This window comes from Atta cephalotes (assembly GCF_000143395.1).
Source record: "Atta cephalotes unplaced genomic scaffold scaffold00014, whole genome shotgun sequence".
Classification (NCBI taxonomy): Eukaryota; Metazoa; Arthropoda; class Insecta; order Hymenoptera; family Formicidae; genus Atta; species Atta cephalotes.
In genome coordinates, this window is record NW_012130078.1 from 5,241,628 (window position 1) to 5,252,769 (window position 11,142).

The window sequence follows — 11,142 nt, forward strand, 5'->3', positions numbered from 1 at the left end:
TTATACTTGTGCACCCTCCACGTTTGTTTCTCTAGCCGGCGCTCTCCCTCTTGCTCATACTCGTCGTGTATACGTCCTGACACCACCTGTCCTAACCATCTCTCACCATGCCGTGCGCCAACGATCCTGCTTACCTCGCAAGCACAAAATACCTGACAGCCTCATTGTCAGTCCTATTAACAGGTGTTAAAGCGCGCAATTAACTCGAAATCCCGTTGTCGCTTTCGGCCTGGAGATCGATCAGACAACCCCGGCTGTTTGTCTTTCCCGAGACGACACTGGCAAAAAAGATAAGCTATATGCACGCTGTGCACATCGCGCGTCAGATCTAGTACCGAAATCTCATCACCGATGGTTTTTGCGAAATGCCGACGTCCGATTAATCACGTGCAATTTGCATCGTGCAAATTGAGAAAATGGCGTCTCGGGATTTTCCACTTGTGCAAGTTCTTCTCCCGTAGAATATAAAATTCTCGTTAATAAGTCACTTTTCGCGCGAGGTTAAATAATTCAGTTTAATATTCAGGAAATACACTCCTTTATGCTAATAAACGGTCTAGAGCGAGATTAATTTTCGTTTAAGTGGCTACCCTTGTTCTTAAATCTTGGCGATCTGAGAATAGGAAGTGTGATGATAATGTAATGAAACAGACGATGAGGCAATACCGTTTCTCATATTTTGCAACTATATTTTCGAGTTTATTACTTTCTCTCTCCTCTATTTATCTTGGCTTCTGTATTATGCATATCTCTTTTTATATTTTTATAAAATTTATTCTTTCTATTTCTAGCGTTAACGAATATTAAAATGTTTATAATTTCTTGTGATTTGATTTATTTAAGCATCTTCGTATTTAACTTTAGTATCTTTGTAAATACAATCCGGTTTTTAATTTTCTGGTTAACTTGTGATTTAGGCTTAACTTCGGCTAACTAAATTAGACTTAACCTGATAATAATATGAAAATTGTATTTTTCTAGCTATGATTAATTATTAAACTGATAGTTTTGTACGGAAACATTATGTACTCACTACAAAACCATCAGATAAGTGATTAATCACAGAAAAGTACAATTTTTACATTATCATCTATAGTTAGATTTAACCATGAGTTAATAAAAAAATGAAAACTAAGTTTATGTCTCTAGAAATTATTAATTTTAAAAGTTCTTAATTCCCTTTAGATTCATGATACGATTTCATTTTATTTTCGCTCGTAATTCGCCGTTGGCTAAAATCATTATTTCCGTATTTCCGTCAATTTCCGACGTACCAAATCCATCCCAGACAACCGTGTATCTCTGTGCGCTGTAAAAGGGAAAAGGGATAAACAGGCTGCAGTTGCCCCTCTAGCCGGCTTTACGACTGGCACTCAACGCGTTCGAAACAGGCGTCTCTCTCCGGATGCACGCCCGTAAAACTTAATTGCTGCTGCAATACGTATATATCGGGCTGTCCTGGCGTCATGTACATTTTATGTACGTATATAGAAATCCATCGTGGCGGGATGTACACCGCATACGTATCTCTCTCGTCATCCCCTGCTCGTCACTCTCATCCCTTTCATTTTGACTTTTCTTTGTAGAGGAAAAAAAAAGAATAGATATCTATTCTACATATCGTATTCATCTGTCCTCTAGAATCTTCATCTATTTTGCACTTTTTGAATGAAATGTTTGCACTTTTTGAATGAATCTCTTAATTTTTTGATATCTCCTTTCTACATCGATCTCACTCTTAGCTTCTACACTGGATTAGTTCATATTAAAGCTATTGTTAAATTTATAACGTCAAACGATAACCACAATTTGAGTTATTTTTAATTATTTGTATAAATCACCATTGGTCCTAATATATTAAGTTGACTAAAATAATGGAATTAAATAATTTAACTCAAGAAAATATGTCCAGAATTTGACTCAAATTTAGTTACGAATAACTAATAAACTAACAAAATATGGACTTTGAAACTAACAGAAATGGATTGATTTACATTTTAAGAAGTTAAAAATAACAAAATGTTATTTAACTTAAGAGATTGGGTTTTACCATTGCTTTTTTCATATCTAACGTGTACTTTATATAAAGCAAGCATCAAAATGCAATGACACAATATAATCAATTTCGACTGAAGTAATACATGTATATTTTGTTAAATAATTTAACAATATCATTATTGAGTATGAAAGCGTTTATAAATATTTATATGCTTTTACATTTAACTTTGCTAATTTCGTGTATAGCAGCTTTTGATATACATTAAATCTAATGTAATACAAATGACCGAATTTGCTATAAAGTGATATCCATATTCGATATATTTTTATTCTTAAATGCTATTTACTTTCATTTAAGTATAAAATGTTCTCTTCAATTATAAATGTTCACTGGCATCAATAATAAATAGATTTATGCAAAGTACATTTTATTCTTAAAATTCTTATTTCTAAAATAATTATATGGTTCAAACAAAAACTCAATTACTCGCATTATTTATTATTCGAATTTCACGAATTTTCATTTTATTACCTATTAGCTGAACGCTATAAATAATTTAGTTGTTCTATAAATCTATAATATAACGCGAAATTTTAAAACGTAGGAAAAAAGGGTAAGAATCCTGCATGAAATATCTGAGAATAATTTAATCGATATTTCCTTCGCGTAGCTTGAGACAAGCATACTTTAAAGTAATGGAAAACATAATACTGGACGATGATGAGATCAACAGGAGAATTTCCATAGACTTCCATGGTCCTCGTTTTACTCGTACTTCACTCATGACACAGACGATAGATCGACGGACGTATTATTATATCTCAAATGCACTAGAATCCATCGACGGCATTTGATTGACGACGAGACATATTGGAGTGCGCGTTGTTATAGAGATTCCTCTTGACGGCTTCGAAAAGTAAGGAGAAAAGAAGAAGGCGAATGACGAGAAGTACATAAAATATGAAAAGGAGAATTATAAGTAAATGGAACGTAAAAAGATAAAACGATCAGCAGACATGTTCTTTATATTGGCGAGCAAATCGAAGTTTTAATAAGCATGATGTTAAAAATTCGGTCAATAAATAAAATTAAATAGCGATAAATGGGAATAAAATAATGACAGCAAGTCAGAATTTAAATAATCGATAGGCTTTCAAATATTATACATCGCAAAAAATTCATCTTAATATTCAAATTTTAATACATCTTAAGTCTTCTGATCTGTGAGGTCCCAGGAATTCATGGGTTGCGAAAATTCGCAGGATGTTTTGTTGCTTTCCGGTGATAATGTCCAGCAAATGAAGCAACAAAAGGTGAGACAGTGTGAGAGACAAAATGTTCGATTGCCACGGAAAAATCTTCTACTTCTCTTTCCACCCTCGAGCAATTATGCATAATAGGGGTTGCAGCTGGCCCGTAGCCACATCTACCTGTTGCACGAGAAGAGCCGAATCGCTTGTCGGCGCGAAACTACGGCACTGTTCAAGAGGTCGTTCCCGAGGGTAGGAGGTAGGATACTGTGAAAGAAAGAGGCCACGCGTCGATTTAGGGGTGGATCCCGAATAGGGAAACGCGAACTTATGTCAGGAGAGAATCGTCGAGATCGGATTTTATTTCACTTATTCATACGAATATCGAGCGTTTGGCTATTGAACCGCGTCTTATGTATGTACACAGTAAAAAAATGAATTCCTGATTCACATATATTTTTATTCTTAAATGCTATTTACTTTCATTTAAGTATAAAATGTTCTCTTTAATTATAAATGTTCACTGGCATCAATAATAAATAGATTTATGCAAGGTACATTTTATTCCTAAAATTGTATTCTTATTTCTAAAATCATTATATGGTTCTAACAAACTCAATCGCAAATTTACAAATTTGAAACTATTTATTTTTGGATTAAGAATTACAAATTTGAAAATTCGCCGGCAGGCGGTAACAGTGAGTACAGAGCTCTTCATTCCTCAGTAATATCAAGATGTCGGAAGTGCATGGGTATAGCGAATGACAATTGATGATAGGATTTTGTGAATGAACTGTTGTATTCGTGAAACATACCTCTAAATGTGATTTAATCTTCAAGAGTGGATGAAACTCGTTCTAATGTTTCTGTCAGTTATATTGGGGATGCGCGAATAGCCGACCGACATTATCACTGCAATGTGACGAAGATGCGCCTATACACGCAGGCAGATTCGTGGATCTGCTATTCATAGTTAAATGGGATAAATGAGATAAGCAATGAATCCGTCGCAGCGGATCCACCTGTATATTCAGCCAGGATTCTCTACCAGGAGACTTGTGACGAGACTGACCGTCTGTTTGCATCCTTATTTGCAATATGGCTAACGGAGGTTGATAGAACGGTCTTATTTGCTTTTGAGCTATATTAGTGGAGGGTATAATCCAAGTTTGATTCAGTTTTTCCTTAGGAAAAACTTCCTTGTATCCCATGCATATTAGGAGGTATGCTCTATAAATGTGACACTTCATTTACAAAGCTATCGTCATTGGTTACTACATTGGTTTCTGTCATCTTGATGTTAGTAAAAAACATTCTAAGGATTTGAAATAAATTTATAAAAGATATCATTGAAGAAAAAATAATGCTAATATAACCATATTTAATGTTGAACGAGTGCAACTTTATTCTTTTATTGAAATAAAATTTATTTTGAACTGAAAAAATAAAATTTATTTTATTTTACGAATAATTAATCGGAAATTGTTTATTCTTGGCGCTATTCTAAGCATAAAATATTTTTGGGTTAAAGCATTTATGCAGTTCTTTAAAAATTCATTTTTTTTGTGTGTAGAAGCGTCGGAAAAAATAATCAAGAGTTACTTCAAACGAATTAAAGTTTCGAATGGCACAGAGAGAACGGTTTCTGCTCAAGTATCTAAAAATTTAGTTACATATAAAAATAATTTGTTATAATGAAGTGAACTACAATCACAAAATGTTGGCGTTGTAATATATAATGGATTTTGATATGAAAATAACCTGCGAAGTACATAGTTTCTACAAAGAAAATAATTTTGTTTAATTATCAAAATAATTATATAAGATACTCAAACTGATTGCTAGAATATAAAAATTTATTGTCCATCATTGAGCAATGAGCATGTAATTTTGACCATCACGTTTGAGTTTTCTACACAAATATTTTGATGGTCTAACAAAATTATTTTCTATATCTAAGTTTTCAAATATTTCAGCAAAATCGTTTTTGTGTGCAGAAATCTAAATAAAGACTTTACATCACAAGTTACCGCAATGAACAGCCGTTAAAAATGTAATTTGCTTTTTATCGATATGCAATTTTCTGAATATGGAATACCAAGTTTCATAAGTGTTTCAATTGACGTCATGATGTTAAACGCGTTAATCATAGAGTTGTATTTATAAAGAAAAAATATGAAGGTTTAATTTCGAAAGAAAATAGATGCTGGCAAATGCGCTATGATTTTCAACTTTTAATGTTGAAAAAGAAAACATCAGAATAAACGGGACTTTAGAAAGGTATCAAGAAATTCAAAAATATCAAGATTTGCACGATCTAAAAAATATAGATATGGATTTAATACCATGCGATGTTTATATAATTCTTACCGTGTTGCTATTTACATCAACTCTCTAATTAAATTCTCATTTTGCTAATAGCACAGGTTTCTTAGAGAATATGATGATTAGTTTCAAAGACGATCAAATGTTAGTTCATCTGCGACATTAGATACTAGTTGGCATTTCTCATTTCACGTTTAATATTACTGAGATTTCACACATAAGTCAGTAGTTCAAAGCAAAGGTAAACGAGTCGTGGGAGAAATCAGGACTGATGTTAACTAGGGATAATAAGTGTTCATGACATGTTTCCAAGTCACAGCAAAATTTATGTGTAATGATTCATTATATGTAATGCTTTGCATACTGGTACTTTCTAATGCGTGAACTCTTTTAATACTCGATTAATATTCCATATATCTTGCATAATATGAGAATAATTGAAAAAGTACTTTTTCTTGCCCATACCTTTCCGTGTATGTGCTGTGGCAAATCATTAATTCTTTTATTCTATTTGTAATACTAATTTTATGCCTGTCACTCGGTATTTTAATTTTCTGAAGGTTTATGCCATATTTCGCGTATCAAATTATTTCTCGAGAAATCGCAGTATGCACTATTAGGTATCAAAGGAGCATAATAATTCTTAAGTCAAATAATATTTTGTTATTTTTAACTTCCATATGTGTTAAAACACATAAAAGTTAATCAATCCTATAGTTGAATTGCTTCAAAACAAACAACCCATATTAACGTATGCATTTAGTAAATAATAAACTAAAATTTGAGTCAAATTTAATATATTTTTTTATTAGTTAAATTGTTTTTAATTTCATTATTTTAGCTAAATTAATAACATATTGAATAACATATTGAATAAGAACAATAACAATTTGCAGAAATGATTAAAAATAACTCAAACTAGATATAATTTAATATTACGAATTAGACTTGATTTTATTGAAACTATGTTAAAACTTTTTTAAATTTTTGATTTATTTCAAGAGCATTTTAATAAATAATTCATATTGAACAACTAATTTGTTTTTAATTTTGACTAGTTTTCAAACATATTTTATTATATAGACCTAATCTCAAATGATATTGATAGAGTTAAGTAACAGGTTGCCACAGAAAATGAATTTTAAAATTCCCTGATTTTTCCAGATAAAAATGAAAAATTTTCCAGATTTTCCAGATAAAAATGAAAAATTTTCCATGACCAATATAAAATGTGTAAATTAACACATTTAGAATCAAGGATTGTAAAAAAGCTAACCTATATTATTAAAAATAACGCAAAAGAAACTTAATAGCAGAATAAAATTTTGAGTATAAATTCAAGCCAACAAAAAATTAATTAGTATTATTGGAAAAAAAATGCAGTTATGACGAAAAAAAGCAATCAAATACAAATACTAAATAAAATATAAATTTTAATTATTTTATTAAAATCATTTTAAGTACACGAGTTTTGAATTTGTATTCGATTATAAACGTCATATAATATTTAAAAAATTATAACAACTTTGGAATATATATAGAAGCAATTTAAGAGAATTGTGAGCAAATTTCAAAATTCCAAACTTTTTATATTTTCTCTTAACTTTTTCTGGTTTTTCATGACCAATTTCAATTTCCCTGACTTTTCTCGATCTGTGGCAATCTTGATTCCAATGTCTTTGATGTATTACATTATGATGTATACATTACAAAGAATATAGGGACTTAAAAGAGTTAAGTGCTGTACGATTTTCCGAACATTTTAGTGCAATATCACCGATCTCTTTAGTGATTCATATGCTAATAATCTGATATGTTGTCACTGACGTTAGAAACGTAGAAATTATTAACCATGACTCATTGTGATATCACGAATCTGTAGAAAGTAAAATGGGAATTTTGCGTAAAGGCAACAATATAGATTGTCTTTTGTATCGCATCATAATTCGTAGATAGACGACGAAGTAACATTGTTGGTATATAACAAACTTTTAATACAAAGCAGACGGTATAATTAATTGTTATCGTATACCGTTTTAATATAATTATACGCGACTATTGATATTACTGCTAATTGCGAAAAGTTTCCATAGCCATAGTTTCCAGAGCAGTGCAATGCCGTGCAACATTTCGTTGATAAAATTCGCACGTAGCGCGAAAGTTCCGATGTGATACGGCTAATATTTTTCGCATTTTCTTTTCCCCGTGGCTCACAATTACGCAAATGCATTACAGTGGGATCGTGATACCCTTGTAGCGCGTGAGGGGGTATCAACTCCGATCCTGCGTTCATATTTCATTACGCTTTTCTGCCGCAGGCTCAGTTTCGCGAAAGTTACGCATCCGAGCAGACAACCAACCTTGTTGAGAATAACACGGCGACTAGTAGAGAGAAAACAAAATACAGGATGTAATATGCACTGTTGTACAGACTAATAAATCGGAAATATCGAAAAATCTACATGGAAAAAAAGATTTTTACTGAAGCATCTAAAAATATATATACATAATCAAATACAAAATGAAAAATAATTTTGTTGAACTATCAAAATAATTATGTTGGCCGTTCAAGTCGATTATCAGAATATAAAGATTTGTTTGCAACATCAGGCTTGAGTTTCCTATACTTTAAAAAAATCTAAGTGTAGATTTAACATTATGCGATGTTTATATAATTTTCACCGTGTTAGTATTAATTGATATAAACATCAACCAATAGTGGATTTAACATCATGTAGATAAATAATTATAAAATAGTATTAAATCTACATCATGTTTATATCATCGTTAACACGATGAAAATTGTATAAATATCGCATTCATATTTTTAGAATATATTCTAAATTCTATGAAGTGGAATCTCACTCTAAAAAGTGAAAACTGAGCCAGTCTTGAAAAAAAAAAGACTCAATTTTTAATCTTTAAGAGTGAGATTTCAAAATGAGATTCACTCTAAAAGTCTTAGAGAGTACACACACATAATTATGTTGACTGTCCAGTGAAATTATTTTTATATAATTTTCAGTATCTAACTAAATTTTTAGATAGTTCAGCAAAATCGTTTTTTGTAGACGCAATGTTCGTTCAATTTCAAGAAGATCGATCACTTCTAGATGTACAAGTCTGTGAACTAAAAGTTACTTAGGAAACACGCATTATGGTACAACTACCGCGCATAGGAGATCGATGAATTCTTACAGCAATGTTATAAAGACGCAAATTCCCACAAACTCACAGTGAAAGAGTTAAGTAATTAATTGCTCGACCACTTCTCCTCTCGATTACGTAATATCGCTCGATTTCTCGACCCTATTCAGTTCACGCGGTAATTAAGCATGCACCCGATAATACCGTTCTCATTTTTCGCGCTCGTAATTACCCGCCTAGCCGGCGGAGATAAACTCTTCACTGATTGAGTTCACACGATTTTTTCAAACTGTATATACGCGTAAAATTTCTGCTTTTATCCGTTTCTGCCCCTCTTCCATTCTCATAAACCCTCAGGCTTTCCATTCGAATTCCATTTCGAAGAATTTCGATATTTCGATCTGATTTACCAGAAAAAAATCACAAAATCTTTCACAGATTTTCCGATATATTAAAGAGCTTTTCCTTTCACAACGATAGAATCTACTTCATATTTTCCTCGTGAGAAATCATCAGAAACTTCCTTGAGCCAAGGCATGGCCAATGTTTATCCAAACGAGATGTGAATTTCTACAGAGACACGTAGCTACTCATTCTGCAGCCTGTTTGCAACGACAGTTCCGTTCTGAAAAAAATTTCAATTATTCACATCATCAAAGTTTCCTCATGTTTCGCTATTATTTATTCGGTCGACTGACTATACATCGCCTCCTCCTTTTCCTCTGTTTCTCGCTTACCGTTCGCAAACATTTCGATAATGACTCAGACGAATCGCTCTTTTCTCAAAGTACACCTTCGTTTCTTGTAAAATAAAACGTCGGACAGAAATAAATAAACGGTACGTAAAATTAAATATCCAAAGTATGAAAGCGCCGCGCCGGTTTGAAGCTGAAAAGAATTCTTGGCACGGCCGTTTATATTCTACAGTGTTCGCTAGGAGAAGAAACGCGTTAATTTCGACGAGAGCCACGCACGTTTGCCAGCAGACGGGAGTGCGGTAACATAATTTTTCTTGCGTTCAATCTGCCGTCAAATAGGTATGCACGCAGCACGACGAAGTGTATGTTTTCTCGCTCTCAACGTGTACTCGGTCTACGTGATTTTCATATGCACGTGCTACGTGCGCCAATTCAAATCATTATATGGCAGCCCAAGCAGACAGGCCAGCTCAACGATACATTCTTATTGAATATTTCGTAATAACTGTTCCGCCGAAGACGCGGAAAACGAAAATGTAAATTCATGTTTTATTAACGAAAGAGGGAGAGACACTCAAACCCTTTTCGCGATGCGAAGAAGATTGCGGTGGCAGTATCACGTAGAACGTCATAACTGTATGACGATCTTCGTGACTACGCGTTGCAAGGTGAACGCCTTGAATATACGTGACATACGCTTGAATTACTATGCCTTCCTTTACGGACGAAATCAAATTTATCGGGAAAGCAAACGATCAAGAATTTATCGAAGAAGTACATTCATTAGTATACGCACGTATCGTCTTTTTTAAAATTGTGGACTCTTTCGGGATTTTAATCTTCAATCATGACCTTCAATATATTTTATTTCGATTTAATTGTGGCGAAATTTCTCACATTTCAAAAAATATGATATTATGAATTTAATACTAATTAAAACTAAGTATTAAATATAATTCTCATCGTACTGATGTTGACATAAACATGAGTAACGATGAATTTCGAGATTTCTGATTTGCTTTAAAGGTTTTACTTCAACATTCAAACTTCAAAGCTTCAAAAATAAAATGTTACTATTTGTTATTCTATTAAAATCGTTATTAATCTAATTATTAAATTAATAATTGTATAATTGTATAATAATTTTGATTCTTTAAAGATTGATACATCAAAAATATAAAATGTAATATATCTTTTTTTAAGATTTTTACGGAAACAAAAGATCATGTTTGAAGATGAAATTAATAGAATGATTCGTAAAGCAGTGTGCAGGAGAATAATAAGAAATAACAACTTCAGAGTTTACGAGAATGGATAATGAGCAAGGAAAGATTTAACGGTAGTAGCGGAAGGCGCCAATTAGCGATTTCTAACGGCTATATGAGTATAATTAATTGGCAATCTGGGCAAATAATCCGCGCGCATAGAAAACACGCTATTTACAGGGACAAGTAAATATAGTTTTGTATCTTCAACTAATCTATTTTAATTTCTGTCTCGCAGCGATTTTAATACACGGAAAGAGCAATTTTGCTCTGAAGAATCTAAAAATTTAACTAAATACAAATTTGAAAATGATTTTCCTGGACCATCAAAATAATTAAGTAGGACAACAAAATTGATTGTTAGAACATCAAAACATTTTGCAGCATTCCTCATCATGCTTAAGATTTCTACAAAATTATTTTGATGGTCGAACAAAATTATTTCCAAATTTGTATTA